The 19,564-nt window shown below is 43.4% G+C and overlaps 11 pseudogenes; all 11 read right to left on the reverse strand.

Moving 5' to 3' along the window:
• Positions 1-1,331: 1,331 nt before the first annotated feature.
• On the reverse strand, positions 1,332-1,595 carry LOC130340848 (U2 spliceosomal RNA; annotated as a pseudogene).
• Positions 1,596-3,067: 1,472 nt separating this feature from the next.
• On the reverse strand, positions 3,068-3,331 carry LOC130342393 (U2 spliceosomal RNA; annotated as a pseudogene).
• Positions 3,332-4,795: 1,464 nt separating this feature from the next.
• On the reverse strand, positions 4,796-5,059 carry LOC130339375 (U2 spliceosomal RNA; annotated as a pseudogene).
• Positions 5,060-6,533: 1,474 nt separating this feature from the next.
• LOC130342470 (U2 spliceosomal RNA) lies at positions 6,534-6,797 on the reverse strand (annotated as a pseudogene).
• Positions 6,798-8,264: 1,467 nt separating this feature from the next.
• LOC130340047 (U2 spliceosomal RNA) lies at positions 8,265-8,529 on the reverse strand (annotated as a pseudogene).
• A 1,460-nt stretch (positions 8,530-9,989) lies between these two features.
• LOC130339386 (U2 spliceosomal RNA) lies at positions 9,990-10,253 on the reverse strand (annotated as a pseudogene).
• Positions 10,254-11,713: 1,460 nt separating this feature from the next.
• Positions 11,714-11,977, reverse strand: LOC130341637 (U2 spliceosomal RNA; annotated as a pseudogene).
• A 1,460-nt stretch (positions 11,978-13,437) lies between these two features.
• LOC130341790 (U2 spliceosomal RNA) lies at positions 13,438-13,702 on the reverse strand (annotated as a pseudogene).
• A 1,472-nt stretch (positions 13,703-15,174) lies between these two features.
• On the reverse strand, positions 15,175-15,438 carry LOC130341648 (U2 spliceosomal RNA; annotated as a pseudogene).
• A 1,460-nt stretch (positions 15,439-16,898) lies between these two features.
• Positions 16,899-17,163, reverse strand: LOC130341801 (U2 spliceosomal RNA; annotated as a pseudogene).
• Positions 17,164-18,635: 1,472 nt separating this feature from the next.
• LOC130341103 (U2 spliceosomal RNA) lies at positions 18,636-18,901 on the reverse strand (annotated as a pseudogene).
• Between the last annotated feature and the right edge of the window lie 663 nt (positions 18,902-19,564).

The raw sequence follows: 19,564 nt of genomic DNA on the forward strand, positions 1-19,564 counted from the left end.
CATACAGCACAGGCTAAACCCACATCATCACTTAAAAAAAGGACAGGCGACCATTGCACTCTGATGGAGCATTTAGCAATGCAATCCATAGCCTGGCTTTTGCCTGAACCCCCATCACTCCTCCTCTTGCATATAAGACAATATTTCAGATCTGCATATGAAAACAACACGCCTACCTTTGTTGCACATAGCTGCCTGCCTGTCTCTAGTTACCCCACTGGCTGTAGCTGCGTCCCTTCCGACATGGAATAACACCAACTGTAACGATAAACTGAAAATTAACAGTATAAACCTGCATCATTTTGGACTCTGGTATTTGCTGAATCCGGGTGACCTGACAATCGATGGTGGTGCCGCTGGTGATTCTGGCCTTCTTGGAATCTGTTGGGCCTATGTGTTAGCTCACACATCACTTGGGTATCCATGGTAACTACCACAACATGGTCATCTGCAGTTTACATCTAGCCCGTGGCATTGAATGGCATTTTAAAAGTGCTAAGGGTCCTGGTGCAATAATCCTCCCATGAGGATCAGCCTCAACGGCTTTGTAGATTGCACTCATGTCAGCAACTCCATATACATTTTTTTTTCTTCATGCTTCTTTCTTCATCCTTTTTTCTTTCTGTCATTCAGACTTTCATTCATTCGATCTCTCTCACTCACTTGCTTTAACTCATTTGTTCTCACTCACTCACTCACTCAATCACTCACTCACTCATTCACTCTCACTCACTCTCACTCTCTCACTCACTCGCTCACTAAGTCAGTCTCTCTCTCTCTCTCTCTTTTTCTTTTTATATATATTTTTTTCCGTCTTCTTCTTCTTCTTCTTCTTCTTCAGACCCTGTCATAGCACTAATGCCTTTCCAATACCACCAGCAGATGGAGACACTCCATTGCAACATTGGTTGTGAGCAGCAGTTTCTAAAAACAAATGCCTCATGGCGGATTTCCCATCCATCAATGGATGGTAAATTTTGTTTTTATCATTCACTGACCACAGAAACCAATGCATGGTCAAGCAACAGCAATGACACACCCTTGTGTATAGGCATGAGACCCTCATGTCATTTAACAGGATTCAGCACCACCCACAAGACAGCTACCTGTCATGTCATGTCAAACCTGCACAGGTGTGCTAGATTATTATTATTTAGTTTTATTTTATTTTTTTACACCAATCAGTGTGCAAACATGGTCATTAAAACGCTAAATGAATAGACGTTCATAAACCAGTCAGTGCAACTCATCATTTTGGTCTCCAATTCTCAAACTCAAATTCTCACCCACGGAGGATTAAATGAGAATCTTTCTTGTTTAACACTGGAATGGGGTGGTGCACTGTTCACTACCCGAAGATACTGCCACATCGGGTCAATGCATAGGGCGACAGAAGCAAGCTTCCAAATCAGCTCCCTTTCTCAAAAATCCATTTAATTTATGGTCCCCAGATAGGGAACGTATGTATCAGTATGTGCTCACAAGTCACCCAAGTGCAAGTATTCACACAAAAAAAAACGTGCCTCAGAATGCGATCTGTCGCAAGATTCTTTCTTTTTTTACACTTGATCTAAGCCAAAAGGCCTAGAGGGGATAACCGGGAAAGGGGTGGACCCAACCATGTCCCCTTCATGAGCACTCACATTACTCATAGGAATGGAAGGAAGGCTGGCAGCCAACCAGCCTCCCATACACTTTCTGGGTGGGTGGCAGTCAGCCACCCATACATACATACAGCACAGGCTAAACCCACATCATCACTTAAAAAAAGGACAGGCGACCATTGCACTCTGATGGAGCATTTAGCAATGCAATCCATAGCCTGGCTTTTGCCTGAACCCCCATCACTCCTCCTCTTGCATATAAGACAATTTTTCAGATCTGCATATGAAAACAACACGCCTACCTTTGTTGCACATAGCTGCCTGCCTGTCTCTAGTTACCCCACTGGCTGTAGCTGCGTCCGTTCCGACATGGAATAACACCAACTGTAACGATAAACTGAAAATTAACAGTATAAACCTGCATCATTTTGGACTCTGGTATTTGCTGAATCCGGGTGACCTGACAATCGATGGTGGTGCCGCTGGTGATTCTGGCCTTCTTGGAATCTGTTGGGCCTATGTGTTAGCTCACACATCACTTGGGTATCCATGGTAACTACCACAACATGGTCATCTGCAGTTTACATCTAGCCCGTGGCATTGAATGGCATTTTAAAAGTGCTAAGGGTCCTGGTGCAATAATCCTCCCATGAGGATCAGCCTCAACGGCTTTGTAGATTGCACTCATGTCAGCAACTCCATATACATTTTTTTTTCTTCATGCTTCTTTCTTCATCCTTTTTTCTTTCTGTCATTCAGACTTTCATTCATTCGATCTCTCTCACTCACTTGCTTTAACTCATTTGTTCTCACTCACTCACTCACTCACTCAATCACTCACTCACTCATTCACTCTCACTCACTCTCACTCTCTCACTCACTCGCTCACTAAGTCAGTCTCTCTCTCTCTCTCTCTCTTTTTCTTTTTATATATATTTTTTTCCGTCTTCTTCTTCCTCTTCTTCTTCTTCAGACCCTGTCATAGCACTAATGCCTTTCCAATACCACCAGCAGATGGAGACACTCCATTGCAACATTGGTTGTGAGCAGCAGTTTCTAAAAACAAATGCCTCATGGCGGATTTCCCATCCATCAATGGATGGTAAATTTTGTTTTTATCATTCACTGACCACAGAAACCAATGCATGGTCAAGCAACAGCAATGACACACCCTTGTGTATAGGCATGAGACCCTCATGTCATTTAACAGGATTCAGCACCACCCACAAGACAGCTACCTGTCATGTCATGTCAAACCTGCACAGGTGTGCTAGATTATTATTATTTAGTTTTATTTTATTTTTTTACACCAATCAGTGTGCAAACATGGTCATTAAAACGCTAAATGAATAGACGTTCATAAACCAGTCAGTGCAACTCATCATTTTGGTCTCCAATTCTCAAACTCAAATTCTCACCCACGGAGGATTAAATGAGAATCTTTCTTGTTTAACACTGGAATGGGGTGGTGCACTGTTCACTACCCGAAGATACTGCCACATCGGGTCAATGCATAGGGCGACAGAAGCAAGTTCCAAATCAGCTCCCTTTCTCAAAAATCCATTTAATTTATGGTCCCCAGATAGGGAACGTATGTATCAGTATGTGCTCACAAGTCACCCAAGTGCAAGTATTCACACAAAAAAAAAACGTGCCTCAGGATGCGATCTGTCGCAAGATCCTTTCTTTTTTTACACTTGATCTAAGCCAAAAGGCCTAGAGGGGATAACCGGGAAAGGGGTGGACCCAACCATGTCCCCTTCATGAGCACTCACATTACTCATAGGAATGGAAGGAAGGCTGGCAGCCAACCAGCCTCCCATACACTTTCTGGGTGGGTGGCAGTCAGCCACCCATACATACATACAGCACAGGCTAAACCCACATCATCACTTAAAAAAAGGACAGGCGACCATTGCACTCTGATGGAGCATTTAGCAATGCAATCCATAGCCTGGCTTTTGCCTGAACCCCCATCACTCCTCCTCTTGCATATAAGACAATTTTTCAGATCTGCATATGAAAACAACACGCCTACCTTTGTTGCACATAGCTGCCTGCCTGTCTCTAGTTACCCCACTGGCTGTAGCTGCGTCCGTTCCGACATGGAATAACACCAACTGTAACGATAAACTGAAAATTAACAGTATAAACCTGCATCATTTTGGACTCTGGTATTTGCTGAATCCGGGTGACCTGACAATCGATGGTGGTGCCGCTGGTGATTCTGGCCTTCTTGGAATCTGTTGGGCCTATGTGTTAGCTCACACATCACTTGGGTATCCATGGTAACTACCACAACATGGTCATCTGCAGTTTACATCTAGCCCGTGGCATTGAATGGCATTTTAAAAGTGCTAAGGGTCCTGGTGCAATAATCCTCCCATGAGGATCAGCCTCAACGGCTTTGTAGATTGCACTCATGTCAGCAACTCCATATACATTTTTTTTTCTTCATGCTTCTTTCTTCATCCTTTTTTCTTTCTGTCATTCAGACTTTCATTCATTCGATCTCTCTCACTCACTTGCTTTAACTCATTTGTTCTCACTCACTCACTCACTCACTCAATCACTCACTCACTCATTCACTCTCACTCACTCTCACTCTCTCACTCACTCGCTCACTAAGTCAGTCTCTCTCTCTCTCTCTCTTTTTCTTTTTATATATATTTTTTTCCGTCTTCTTCTTCTTCTTCTTCAAACCCTGTCATAGCACTAATGCCTTTCCAATACCACCAGCAGATGGAGACACTCCATTGCAACATTGGTTGTGAGCAGCAGTTTCTAAAAACAAATGCCTCATGGCGGATTTCCCATCCATCAATGGATGGTAAATTTTGTTTTTATCATTCACTGACCACAGAAACCAATGCATGGTCAAGCAACAGCAATGACACACCCTTGTGTATAGGCATGAGACCCTCATGTCATTTAACAGGATTCAGCACCACCCACAAGACAGCTACCTGTCATGTCATGTCAAACCTGCACAGGTGTGCTAGATTATTATTATTTAGTTTTATTTTATTTTTTTACACCAATCAGTGTGCAAACATGGTCATTAAAACGCTAAATGAATAGACGTTCATAAACCAGTTAGTGCAACTCATCATTTTGGTCTCCAATTCTCAAACTCAAATTCTCACCCACGGAGGATTAAATGAGAATCTTTCTTGTTTAACACTGGAATGGGGTGGTGCACTGTTCACTACCCGAAGATACTGCCACATCGGGTCAATGCATAGGGCGACAGAAGCAAGCTTCCAAATCAGCTCCCTTTCTCAAAAATCCATTTAATTTATGGTCCCCAGATAGGGAACGTATGTATCAGTATGTGCTCACAAGTCACCCAAGTGCAAGTATTCACACAAAAAAAAACGTGCCTCAGGATGCGATCTGTCGCAAGATCCTTTCTTTTTTTACACTTGATCTAAGCCAAAAGGCCTAGAGGGGATAACCGGGAAAGGGGTGGACCCAACCATGTCCCCTTCATGAGCACTCACATTACTCATAGGAATGGAAGGAAGGCTGGCAGCCAACCAGCCTCCCATACACTTTCTGGGTGGGTGGCAGTCAGCCACCCATACATACATACAGCACAGGCTAAACCCACATCATCACTTAAAAAAAGGACAGGCGACCATTGCACTCTGATGGAGCATTTAGCAATGCAATCCATAGCCTGGCTTTTGCCTGAACCCCCATCACTCCTCCTCTTGCATATAAGACAATATTTCAGATCTGCATATGAAAACAACACGCCTACCTTTGTTGCACATAGCTGCCTGCCTGTCTCTAGTTACCCCACTGGCTGTAGCTGCGTCCCTTCCGACATGGAATAACACCAACTGTAACGATAAACTGAAAATTAACAGTATAAACCTGCATCATTTTGGACTCTGGTATTTGCTGAATCCGGGTGACCTGACAATCGATGGTGGTGCCGCTGGTGATTCTGGCCTTCTTGGAATCTGTTGGGCCTATGTGTTAGCTCACACATCACTTGGGTATCCATGGTAACTACCACAACATGGTCATCTGCAGTTTACATCTAGCCCGTGGCATTGAATGGCATTTTAAAAGTGCTAAGGGTCCTGGTGCAATAATCCTCCCATGAGGATCAGCCTCAACGGCTTTGTAGATTGCACTCATGTCAGCAACTCCATATACATTTTTTTTTCTTCATGCTTCTTTCTTCATCATTTTTTCTTTCTGTCATTCAGACTTTCATTCATTCGATCTCTCTCACTCACTTGCTTTAACTCATTTGTTCTCACTCACTCACTCACTCACTCACTCAATCACTCACTCACTCATTCACTCTCACTCACTCTCACTCTCTCACTCACTCGCTCACTAAGTCAGTCTCTCTCTCTCTCTCTCTTTTTCTTTTTATATATATTTTTTTCCGTCTTCTTCTTCTTCTTCTTCTTCTTCAGACCCTGTCATAGCACTAATGCCTTTCCAATACCACCAGCAGATGGAGACACTCCATTGCAACATTGGTTGTGAGCAGCAGTTTCTAAAAACAAATGCCTCATGGCGGATTTCCCATCCATCAATGGATGGTAAATTTTGTTTTTATCATTCACTGACCACAGAAACCAATGCATGGTCAAGCAACAGCAATGACACACCCTTGTGTATAGGCATGAGACCCTCATGTCATTTAACAGGATTCAGCACCACCCACAAGACAGCTACCTGTCATGTCATGTCAAACCTGCACAGGTGTGCTAGATTATTATTATTTAGTTTTATTTTATTTTTTTACACCAATCAGTGTGCAAACATGGTCATTAAAACGCTAAATGAATAGACGTTCATAAACCAGTCAGTGCAACTCATCATTTTGGTCTCCAATTCTCAAACTCAAATTCTCACCCACGGAGGATTAAATGAGAATCTTTCTTGTTTAACACTGGAATGGGGTGGTGCACTGTTCACTACCCGAAGATACTGCCACATCGGGTCAATGCATAGGGTGACAGAAGCAGGCTTCCAAATCAGCTCCCTTTCTCAAAAATCCATTTAATTTATGGTCCCCAGATAGGGAACGTATGTATCAGTATGTGCTCACAAGTCACCCAAGTGCAAGTATTCACACAAAAAAAAACGTGCCTCAGGATGCGATCTGTCGCAAGATCCTTTCTTTTTTTACACTTGATCTAAGCCAAAAGGCCTAGGGGGGATAACCGGGAAAGGGGTGGACCCAACCATGTCCCCTTCATGAGCACTCACATTACTCATAGGAATGGAAGGAAGGCTGGCAGCCAACCAGCCTCCCATACACTTTCTGGGTGGGTGGCAGTCAGCCACCCATACATACATACAGCACAGGCTAAACCCACATCATCACTTAAAAAAAGGACAGGCGACCATTGCACTCTGATGGAGCATTTAGCAATGCAATCCATAGCCTGGCTTTTGCCTGAACCCCCATCACTCCTCCTCTTGCATATAAGACAATATTTCAGATCTGCATATGAAAACAACACGCCTACCTTTGTTGCACATAGCTGCCTGCCTGTCTCTAGTTACCCCACTGGCTGTAGCTGCGTCCCTTCCGACATGGAATAACACCAACTGTAACGATAAACTGAAAATTAACAGTATAAACCTGCATCATTTTGGACTCTGGTATTTGCTGAATCCGGGTGACCTGACAATCGATGGTGGTGCCGCTGGTGATTCTGGCCTTCTTGGAATCTGTTGGGCCTATGTGTTAGCTCACACATCACTTGGGTATCCATGGTAACTACCACAACATGGTCATCTGCAGTTTACATCTAGCCCGTGGCATTGAATGGCATTTTAAAAGTGCTAAGGGTCCTGGTGCAATAATCCTCCCATGAGGATCAGCCTCAACGGCTTTGTAGATTGCACTCATGTCAGCAACTCCATATACATTTTTTTTTCTTCATGCTTCTTTCTTCATCCTTTTTTCTTTCTGTCATTCAGACTTTCATTCATTCGATCTCTCTCACTCACTTGCTTTAACTCATTTGTTCTCACTCACTCACTCACTCACTCAATCACTCACTCACTCATTCACTCTCACTCACTCTCACTCTCTCACTCACTCGCTCACTAAGTCAGTCTCTCTCTCTCTCTTTTTCTTTTTATATATATTTTTTTCCGTCTTCTTCTTCTTCTTCTTCTTCTTCAGACCCTGTCATAGCACTAATGCCTTTCCAATACCACCAGCAGATGGAGACACTCCATTGCAACATTGGTTGTGAGCAGCAGTTTCTAAAAACAAATGCCTCATGGCGGATTTCCCATCCATCAATGGATGGTAAATTTTGTTTTTATCATTCACTGACCACAGAAACCAATGCATGGTCAAGCAACAGCAATGACACACCCTTGTGTATAGGCATGAGACCCTCATGTCATTTAACAGGATTCAGCACCACCCACAAGACAGCTACCTGTCATGTCATGTCAAACCTGCACAGGTGTGCTAGATTATTATTATTTAGTTTTATTTTACTTTTTTTACACCAATCAGTGTGCAAACATGGTCATTAAAACGCTAAATGAATAGACGTTCATAAACCAGTCAGTGCAACTCATCATTTTGGTCTCCAATTCTCAAACTCAAATTCTCACCCACGGAGGATTAAATGAGAATCTTTCTTGTTTAACACTGGAATGGGGTGGTGCACTGTTCACTACCCGAAGATACTGCCACATCGGGTCAATGCATAGGGCGACAGAAGCAAGCTTCCAAATCAGCTCCCTTTCTCAAAAATCCATTTAATTTATGGTCCCCAGATAGGGAACGTATGTATCAGTATGTGCTCACAAGTCACCCAAGTGCAAGTATTCACACAAAAAAAAAACGTGCCTCAGGATGCAATCTGTCGCAAGATCCTTTCTTTTTTTACACTTGATCTAAGCCAAAAGGCCTAGAGGGGATAACCGGGAAAGGGGTGGACCCAATCATGTCCCCTTCATGAGCACTCACATTACTCATAGGAATGGAAGGAAGGCTGGCAGCCAACCAGCCTCCCATACACTTTCTGGGTGGGTGGCAGTCAGCCACCCATACATACATACAGCACAGGCTAAACCCACATCATCACTTAAAAAAAGGACAGGCGACCATTGCACTCTGATGGAGCATTTAGCAATGCAATCCATAGCCTGGCTTTTGCCTGAACCCCCATCACTCCTCCTCTTGCATATAAGACAATATTTCAGATCTGCATATGAAAACAACACGCCTACCTTTGTTGCACATAGCTGCCTGCCTGTCTCTAGTTACCCCACTGGCTGTAGCTGCGTCCCTTCCGACATGGAATAACACCAACTGTAACGATAAACTGAAAATTAACAGTATAAACCTGCATCATTTTGGACTCTGGTATTTGCTGAATCCGGGTGACCTGACAATCGATGGTGGTGCCGCTGGTGATTCTGGCCTTCTTGGAATCTGTTGGGCCTATGTGTTAGCTCACACATCACTTGGGTATCCATGGTAACTACCACAACATGGTCATCTGCAGTTTACATCTAGCCCGTGGCATTGAATGGCATTTTAAAAGTGCTAAGGGTCCTGGTGCAATAATCCTCCCATGAGGATCAGCCTCAACGGCTTTGTAGATTGCACTCATGTCAGCAACTCCACATACATTTTTTTTTCTTCATGCTTCTTTCTTCATCCTTTTTTCTTTCTGTCATTCAGACTTTCATTCATTCGATCTCTCTCACTCACTTGCTTTAACTCATTTGTTCTCACTCACTCACTCACTCACTCATTCACTCTCACTCACTCTCACTCTCTCACTCACTCGCTCACTAAGTCAGTCTCTCTCTCTCTCTCTCTTTTTCTTTTTATATATATTTTTTTCCGTCTTCTTCTTCTTCTTCTTCTTCTTCTTCTTCAGACCCTGTCATAGCACTAATGCCTTTCCAATACCACCAGCAGATGGAGACACTCCATTGCAACATTGGTTGTGAGCAGCAGTTTCTAAAAACAAATGCCTCATGGCGGATTTCCCATCCATCAATGGATGGTAAATTTTGTTTTTATCATTCACTGACCACAGAAACCAATGCATGGTCAAGCAACAGCAATGACACACCCTTGTGTATAGGCATGAGACCCTCATGTCATTTAACAGGATTCAGCACCACCCACAAGACAGCTACCTGTCATGTCATGTCAAACCTGCACAGGTGTGCTAGATTATTATTATTTAGTTTTATTTTATTTTTTTACACCAATCAGTGTGCAAACATGGTCATTAAAACGCTAAATGAATAGACGTTCATAAACCAGTCAGTGCAACTCATCATTTTGGTCTCCAATTCTCAAACTCAAATTCTCACCCACGGAGGATTAAATGAGAATCTTTCTTGTTTAACACTGGAATGGGGTGGTGCACTGTTCACTACCCGAAGATACTGCCACATCGGGTCAATGCATAGGGCGACAGAAGCAAGCTTCCAAATCAGCTCCCTTTCTCAAAAATCCATTTAATTTATGGTCCCCAGATAGGGAACGTATGTATCAGTATGTGCTCACAAGTCACCCAAGTGCAAGTATTCACACAAAAAAAAACGTGCCTCAGGATGCGATCTGTCGCAAGATCCTTTCTTTTTTTACACTTGATCTAAGCCAAAAGGCCTAGAGGGGATAACCGGGAAAGGGGTGGACCCAACCATGTCCCCTTCATGAGCACTCACATTACTCATAGGAATGGAAGGAAGGCTGGCAGCCAACCAGCCTCCCATACACTTTCTGGGTGGGTGGCAGTCAGCCACCCATACATACATACAGCACAGGCTAAACCCACATCATCACTTAAAAAAAGGACAGGCGACCATTGCACTCTGATGGAGCATTTAGCAATGCAATCCATAGCCTGGCTTTTGCCTGAACCCCCATCACTCCTCCTCTTGCATATAAGACAATATTTCAGATCTGCATATAAAAACAACACGCCTACCTTTGTTGCACATAGCTGCCTGCCTGTCTCTAGTTACCCCACTGGCTGTAGCTGCGTCCCTTCCGACATGGAATAACACCAACTGTAACGATAAACTGAAAATTAACAGTATAAACCTGCATCATTTTGGACTCTGGTATTTGCTGAATCCGGGTGACCTGACAATCGATGGTGGTGCCGCTGGTGATTCTGGCCTTCTTGGAATCTGTTGGGCCTATGTGTTAGCTCACACATCACTTGGGTATCCATGGTAACTACCACAACATGGTCATCTGCAGTTTACATCTAGCCCGTGGCATTGAATGGCATTTTAAAAGTGCTAAGGGTCCTGGTGCAATAATCCTCCCATGAGGATCAGCCTCAACGGCTTTGTAGATTGCACTCATGTCAGCAACTCCATATACATTTTTTTTTCTTCATGCTTCTTTCTTCATCCTTTTTTCTTTCTGTCATTCAGACTTTCATTCATTCGATCTCTCTCACTCACTTGCTTTAACTCATTTGTTCTCACTCACTCACTCACTCAATCACTCACTCACTCATTCACTCTCACTCACTCTCACTCTCTCACTCACTCGCTCACTAAGTCAGTCTCTCTCTCTCTCTCTCTTTTTCTTTTTATATATATTTTTTTCCGTCTTCTTCTTCTTCTTCTTCAGACCCTGTCATAGCACTAATGCCTTTCCAATACCACCAGCAGATGGAGACACTCCATTGCAACATTGGTTGTGAGCAGCAGTTTCTAAAAACAAATGCCTCATGGCGGATTTCCCATCCATCAATGGATGGTAAATTTTGTTTTTATCATTCACTGACCACAGAAACCAATGCATGGTCAAGCAACAGCAATGACACACCCTTGTGTATAGGCATGAGACCCTCATGTCATTTAACAGGATTCAGCACCACCCACAAGACAGCTACCTGTCATGTCATGTCAAACCTGCACAGGTGTGCTAGATTATTATTATTTAGTTTTATTTTATTTTTTTACACCAATCAGTGTGCAAACATGGTCATTAAAACGCTAAATGAATAGACGTTCATAAACCAGTCAGTGCAACTCATCATTTTGGTCTCCAATTCTCAAACTCAAATTCTCACCCACGGAGGATTAAATGAGAATCTTTCTTGTTTAACACTGGAATGGGGTGGTGCACTGTTCACTACCCAAAGATACTGCCACATCGGGTCAATGCATAGGGCGACAGAAGCAAGCTTCCAAATCAGCTCCCTTTCTCAAAAATCCATTTAATTTATGGTCCCCAGATAGGGAACGTATGTATCAGTATGTGCTCACAAGTCACCCAAGTGCAAGTATTCACACAAAAAAAAACGTGCCTCAGGATGCGATCTGTCGCAAGATCCTTTCTTTTTTTACACTTGATCTAAGCCAAAAGGCCTAGAGGGGATAACCGGGAAAGGGGTGGACCCAACCATGTCCCCTTCATGAGCACTCACATTACTCATAGGAATGGAAGGAAGGCTGGCAGCCAACCAGCCTCCCATACACTTTCTGGGTGGGTGGCAGTCAGCCACCCATACATACATACAGCACAGGCTAAACCCACATCATCACTTAAAAAAAGGACAGGCGACCATTGCACTCTGATGGAGCATTTAGCAATGCAATCCATAGCCTGGCTTTTGCCTGAACCCCCATCACTCCTCCTCTTGCATATAAGACAATATTTCAGATCTGCATATAAAAACAACACGCCTACCTTTGTTGCACATAGCTGCCTGCCTGTCTCTAGTTACCCCACTGGCTGTAGCTGCGTCCCTTCCGACATGGAATAACACCAACTGTAACGATAAACTGAAAATTAACAGTATAAACCTGCATCATTTTGGACTCTGGTATTTGCTGAATCCGGGTGACCTGACAATCGATGGTGGTGCCGCTGGTGATTCTGGCCTTCTTGGAATCTGTTGGGCCTATGTGTTAGCTCACACATCACTTGGGTATCCATGGTAACTACCACAACATGGTCATCTGCAGTTTACATCTAGCCCGTGGCATTGAATGGCATTTTAAAAGTGCTAAGGGTCCTGGTGCAATAATCCTCCCATGAGGATCAGCCTCAACGGCTTTGTAGATTGCACTCATGTCAGCAACTCCATATACATTTTTTTTTCTTCATGCTTCTTTCTTCATCCTTTTTTCTTTCTGTCATTCAGACTTTCATTCATTCGATCTCTCTCACTCACTTGCTTTAACTCATTTGTTCTCACTCACTCACTCACTCAATCACTCACTCACTCATTCACTCTCACTCACTCTCACTCTCTCACTCACTCGCTCACTAAGTCAGTCTCTCTCTCTCTCTCTCTTTTTCTTTTTATATATATTTTTTTCCGTCTTCTTCTTCTTCTTCTTCAGACCCTGTCATAGCACTAATGCCTTTCCAATACCACCAGCAGATGGAGACACTCCATTGCAACATTGGTTGTGAGCAGCAGTTTCTAAAAACAAATGCCTCATGGCGGATTTCCCATCCATCAATGGATGGTAAATTTTGTTTTTATCATTCACTGACCACAGAAACCAATGCATGGTCAAGCAACAGCAATGACACACCCTTGTGTATAGGCATGAGACCCTCATGTCATTTAACAGGATTCAGCACCACCCACAAGACAGCTACCTGTCATGTCATGTCAAACCTGCACAGGTGTGCTAGATTATTATTATTTAGTTTTATTTTATTTTTTTACACCAATCAGTGTGCAAACATGGTCATTAAAACGCTAAATGAATAGACGTTCATAAACCAGTCAGTGCAACTCATCATTTTGGTCTCCAATTCTCAAACTCAAATTCTCACCCACGGAGGATTAAATGAGAATCTTTCTTGTTTAACACTGGAATGGGGTGGTGCACTGTTCACTACCCAAAGATACTGCCACATCGGGTCAATGCATAGGGCGACAGAAGCAAGCTTCCAAATCAGCTCCCTTTCTCAAAAATCCATTTAATTTATGGTCCCCAGATAGGGAACGTATGTATCAGTATGTGCTCACAAGTCACCCAAGTGCAAGTATTCACACAAAAAAAAAACGTGCCTCAGGATGAGATCTGTCGCAAGATCCTTTCTTTTTTTACACTTGATCTAAGCCAAAAGGCCTAGAGGGGATAACCGGGAAAGGGGTGGACCCAACCATGTCCCCTTCATGAGCACTCACATTACTCATAGGAATGGAAGGAAGGCTGGCAGCCAACCAGCCTCCCATACACTTTCTGGGTGGGTGGCAGTCAGCCACCCATACATACATACAGCACAGGCTAAACCCACATCATCACTTAAAAAAAGGACAGGCGACCATTGCACTCTGATGGAGCATTTAGCAATGCAATCCATAGCCTGGCTTTTGCCTGAACCCCCATCACTCCTCCTCTTGCATATAAGACAATATTTCAGATCTGCATATAAAAACAACACGCCTACCTTTGTTGCACATAGCTGCCTGCCTGTCTCTAGTTACCCCACTGGCTGTAGCTGCGTCCCTTCCGACATGGAATAACACCAACTGTAACGATAAACTGAAAATTAACAGTATAAACCTGCATCATTTTGGACTCTGGTATTTGCTGAATCCGGGTGACCTGACAATCGATGGTGGTGCCGCTGGTGATTCTGGCCTTCTTGGAATCTGTTGGGCCTATGTGTTAGCTCACACATCACTTGGGTATCCATGGTAACTACCACAACATGGTCATCTGCAGTTTACATCTAGCCCGTGGCATTGAATGGCATTTTAAAAGTGCTAAGGGTCCTGGTGCAATAATCCTCCCATGAGGATCAGCCTCAACGGCTTTGTAGATTGCACTCATGTCAGCAACTCCATATACATTTTTTTTTCTTCATGCTTCTTTCTTCATCCTTTTTTATTTCTGTCATTCAGACTTTCATTCATTCGATCTCTCTCACTCACTTGCTTTAACTCATTTGTTCTCACTCACTCACTCACTCACTCAATCACTCACTCACTCATTCACTCTCACTCACTCTCACTCTCTCACTCACTCGCTCACTAAGTCAGTCTCTCTCTCTCTCTTTTTCTTTTTATATATATTTTTTTCCGTCTTCTTCTTCTTCTTCTTCTTCTTCTTCTTCAGACCCTGTCATAGCACTAATGCCTTTCCAATACCACCAGCAGATGGAGACACTCCATTGCAACATTGGTTGTGAGCAGCAGTTTCTAAAAACAAATGCCTCATGGCGGATTTCCCATCCATCAATGGATGGTAAATTTTGTTTTTATCATTCACTGACCACAGAAACCAATGCATGGTCAAGCAACAGCAATGACACACCCTTGTGTATAGGCATGAGACCCTCATGTCATTTAACAGGATTCAGCACCACCCACAAGACAGCTACCTGTCATGTCATGTCAAACCTGCACAGGTGTGCTAGATTATTATTATTTAGTTTTATTTTATTTTTTTACACCAATCAGTGTGCAAACATGGTCATTAAAACGCTAAATGAATAGACGTTCATAAACCAGTCAGTGCAACTCATCATTTTGGTCTCCAATTCTCAAACTCAAATTCTCACCCACGGAGGATTAAATGAGAATCTTTCTTGTTTAACACTGGAATGGGGTGGTGCACTGTTCACTACCCAAAGATACTGCCACATCGGGTCAATGCATAGGGCGACAGAAGCAAGCTTCCAAATCAGCTCCCTTTCTCAAAAATCCATTTAATTTATGGTCCCCAGATAGGGAACGTATGTATCAGTATGTGCTCACAAGTCACCCAAGTGCAAGTATTCACACAAAAAAAAACGTGCCTCAGGATGCGATCTGTCGCAAGATCCTTTCTTTTTTTACACTTGATCTAAGCCAAAAGGCCTAGAGGGGATAACCGGGAAAGGGGTGGACCCAACCATGTCCCCTTCATGAGCACTCACATTACTCATAGGAATGGAAGGAAGGCTGGCAGCCAACCAGCCTCCCATACACTTTCTGGGTGGGTGGCAGTCAGCCACCCATACATACATACAGCACAGGCTAAACCCACATCATCACTTAAAAAAAGGACAGGCGACCATTGCACTCTGATGGAGCATTTAGCAATGCAATCCATAGCCTGGCTTTTGCCTGAACCCCCATCACTCCTCCTCTTGCATATAAGACAATATTTCAGATCTGCATATAAAAACAACACGCCTACCTTTGTTGCACATAGCTGCCTGCCTGTCTCTAGTTACCCCACTGGCTGTAGCTGCGTCCCTTCCGACATGGAATAACACCAACTGTAACGATAAACTGAAAATTAACAGTATAAACCTGCATCATTTTGGACTCTGGTATTTGCTGAATCCGGGTGACCTGACAATCGATGGTGGTGCCGCTGGTGATTCTGGCCTTCTTGGAATCTGTTGGGCCTATGTGTTAGCTCACACATCACTTGGGTATCCATGGTAACTACCACAACATGGTCATCTGCAGTTTACATCTAGCCCGTGGCATTGAATGGCATTTTAAAAGTGCTAAGGGTCCTGGTGCAATAATCCTCCCATGAGGATCAGCCTCAACGGCTTTGTAGATTGCACTCATGTCAGCAACTCCATATACATTTTTTTTTCTTCATGCTTCTTTCTTCATCCTTTTTTCTTTCTGTCATTCAGACTTTCATTCATTCGATCTCTCTCACTCACTTGCTTTAACTCATTTGTTCTCACTCACTCACTCACTCAATCACTCACTCACTCATTCACTCTCACTCACTCTCACTCTCTCACTCACTCGCTCACTAAGTCAGTCTCTCTCTCTCTCTCTCTTTTTCTTTTTATATATATTTTTTTCCGTCTTCTTCTTCTTCTTCTTCAGACCCTGTCATAGCACTAATGCCTTTCCAATACCACCAGCAGATGGAGACACTCCATTGCAACATTGGTTGTGAGCAGCAGTTTCTAAAAACAAATGCCTCATGGCGGATTTCCCATCCATCAATGGATGGTAAATTTTGTTTTTATCATTCACTGACCACAGAAACCAATGCATGGTCAAGCAACAGCAATGACACACCCTTGTGTATAGGCATGAGACCCTCATGTCATTTAACAGGATTCAGCACCACCCACAAGACAGCTACCTGTCATGTCATGTCAAACCTGCACAGGTGTGCTAGATTATTATTATTTAGTTTTATTTTATTTTTTTACACCAATCAGTGTGCAAACATGGTCATTAAAACGCTAAATGAATAGACGTTCATAAACCAGTCAGTGCAACTCATCATTTTGGTCTCCAATTCTCAAACTCAAATTCTCACCCACGGAGGATTAAATGAGAATCTTTCTTGTTTAACACTGGAATGGGGTGGTGCACTGTTCACTACCCAAAGATACTGCCACATCGGGTCAATGCATAGGGCGACAGAAGCAAGCTTCCAAATCAGCTCCCTTTCTCAAAAATCCATTTAATTTATGGTCCCCAGATAGGGAACGTATGTATCAGTATGTGCTCACAAGTCACCCAAGTGCAAGTATTCACACAAAAAAAAAACGTGCCTCAGGATGAGATCTGTCGCAAGATCCTTTCTTTTTTTACACTTGATCTAAGCCAAAAGGCCTAGAGGGGATAACCGGGAAAGGGGTGGACCCAACCATGTCCCCTTCATGAGCACTCACATTACTCATAGGAATGGAAGGAAGGCTGGCAGCCAACCAGCCTCCCATACACTTTCTGGGTGGGTGGCAGTCAGCCACCCATACATACATACAGCACAGGCTAAACCCACATCATCACTTAAAAAAAGGACAGGCGACCATTGCACTCTGATGGAGCATTTAGCAATGCAATCCATAGCCTGGCTTTTGCCTGAACCCCCATCACTCCTCCTCTTGCATATAAGACAATATTTCAGATCTGCATATGAAAACAACACGCCTACCTTTGTTGCACATAGCTGCCTGCCTGTCTCTAGTTACCCCACTGGCTGTAGCTGCGTCCCTTCCGACATGGAATAACACCAACTGTAACGATAAACTGAAAATTAACAGTATAAACCTGCATCATTTTGGACTCTGGTATTTGCTGAATCCGGGTGACCTGACAATCGATGGTGGTGCCGCTGGTGATTCTGGCCTTCTTGGAATCTGTTGGGCCTATGTGTTAGCTCACACATCACTTGGGTATCCATGGTAACTACCACAACATGGTCATCTGCAGTTTACATCTAGCCCGTGGCATTGAATGGCATTTTAAAAGTGCTAAGGGTCCTGGTGCAATAATCCTCCCATGAGGATCAGCCTCAACGGCTTTGTAGATTGCACTCATGTCAGCAACTCCATATACATTTTTTTTTCTTCATGCTTCTTTCTTCATCCTTTTTTATTTCTGTCATTCAGACTTTCATTCATTCGATCTCTCTCACTCACTTGCTTTAACTCATTTGTTCTCACTCACTCACTCACTCACTCAATCACTCACTCACTCATTCACTCTCACTCACTCTCACTCTCTCACTCACTCGCTCACTAAGTCAGTCTCTCTCTCTCTCTTTTTCTTTTTATATATATTTTTTTCCGTCTTCTTCTTCTTCTTCTTCTTCTTCTTCTTCAGACCCTGTCATAGCACTAATGCCTTTCCAATACCACCAGCAGATGGAGACACTCCATTGCAACATTGGTTGTGAGCAGCAGTTTCTAAAAACAAATGCCTCATGGCGGATTTCCCATCCATCAATGGATGGTAAATTTTGTTTTTATCATTCACTGACCACAGAAACCAATGCATGGTCAAGCAACAGCAATGACACACCCTTGTGTATAGGCATGAGACCCTCATGTCATTTAACAGGATTCAGCACCACCCACAAGACAGCTACCTGTCATGTCATGTCAAACCTGCACAGGTGTGCTAGATTATTATTATTTAGTTTTATTTTATTTTTTTACACCAATCAGTGTGCAAACATGGTCATTAAAACGCTAAATGAATAGACGTTCATAAACCAGTCAGTGCAACTCATCATTTTGGTCTCCAATTCTCAAACTCAAATTCTCACCCACGGAGGATTAAATGAGAATCTTTCTTGTTTAACACTGGAATGGGGTGGTGCACTGTTCACTACCCGAAGATACTGCCACATCGGGTCAATGCATAGGGCGACAGAAGCAAGCTTCCAAATCAGCTCCCTTTCTCAAAAATCCATTTAATTTATGGTCCCCAGATAGGGAACGTATGTATCAGTATGTGCTCACAAGTCACCCAAGTGCAAGTATTCACACAAAAAAAAAACGTGCCTCAGGATGCAATCTGTCGCAAGATCCTTTCTTTTTTTTACACTTGATCTAAGCCAAAAGGCCTAGAGGGGATAACCGGGAAAGGGGTGGACCCAATCATGTCCCCTTCATGAGCACTCACATTACTCATAGGAATGGAAGGAAGGCTGGCAGCCAACCAGCCTCCCATACACTTTCTGGGTGGGTGGCAGTCAGCCACCCATACATACATACAGCACAGGCTAAACCCACATCATCACTTAAAAAAAGGACAGGCGACCATTGCACTCTGATGGAGCATTTAGCAATGCAATCCATAGCCTGGCTTTTGCCTGAACCCCCATCACTCCTCCTCTTGCATATAAGACAATATTTCAGATCTGCATATGAAAACAACACGCCTACCTTTGTTGCACATAGCTGCCTGCCTGTCTCTAGTTACCCCACTGGCTGTAGCTGCGTCCCTTCCGACATGGAATAACACCAACTGTAACGATAAACTGAAAATTAACAGTATAAACCTGCATCATTTTGGACTCTGGTATTTGCTGAATCCGGGTGACCTGACAATCGATGGTGGTGCCGCTGGTGATTCTGGCCTTCTTGGAATCTGTTGGGCCTATGTGTTAGCTCACACATCACTTGGGTATCCATGGTAACTACCACAACATGGTCATCTGCAGTTTACATCTAGCCCGTGGCATTGAATGGCATTTTAAAAGTGCTAAGGGTCCTGGTGCAATAATCCTCCCATGAG

The sequence above is a fragment of the Hyla sarda genome, chromosome 1, assembly GCF_029499605.1.
Source record: "Hyla sarda isolate aHylSar1 chromosome 1, aHylSar1.hap1, whole genome shotgun sequence".
NCBI classification, from domain to species: Eukaryota; Metazoa; Chordata; class Amphibia; order Anura; family Hylidae; genus Hyla; species Hyla sarda.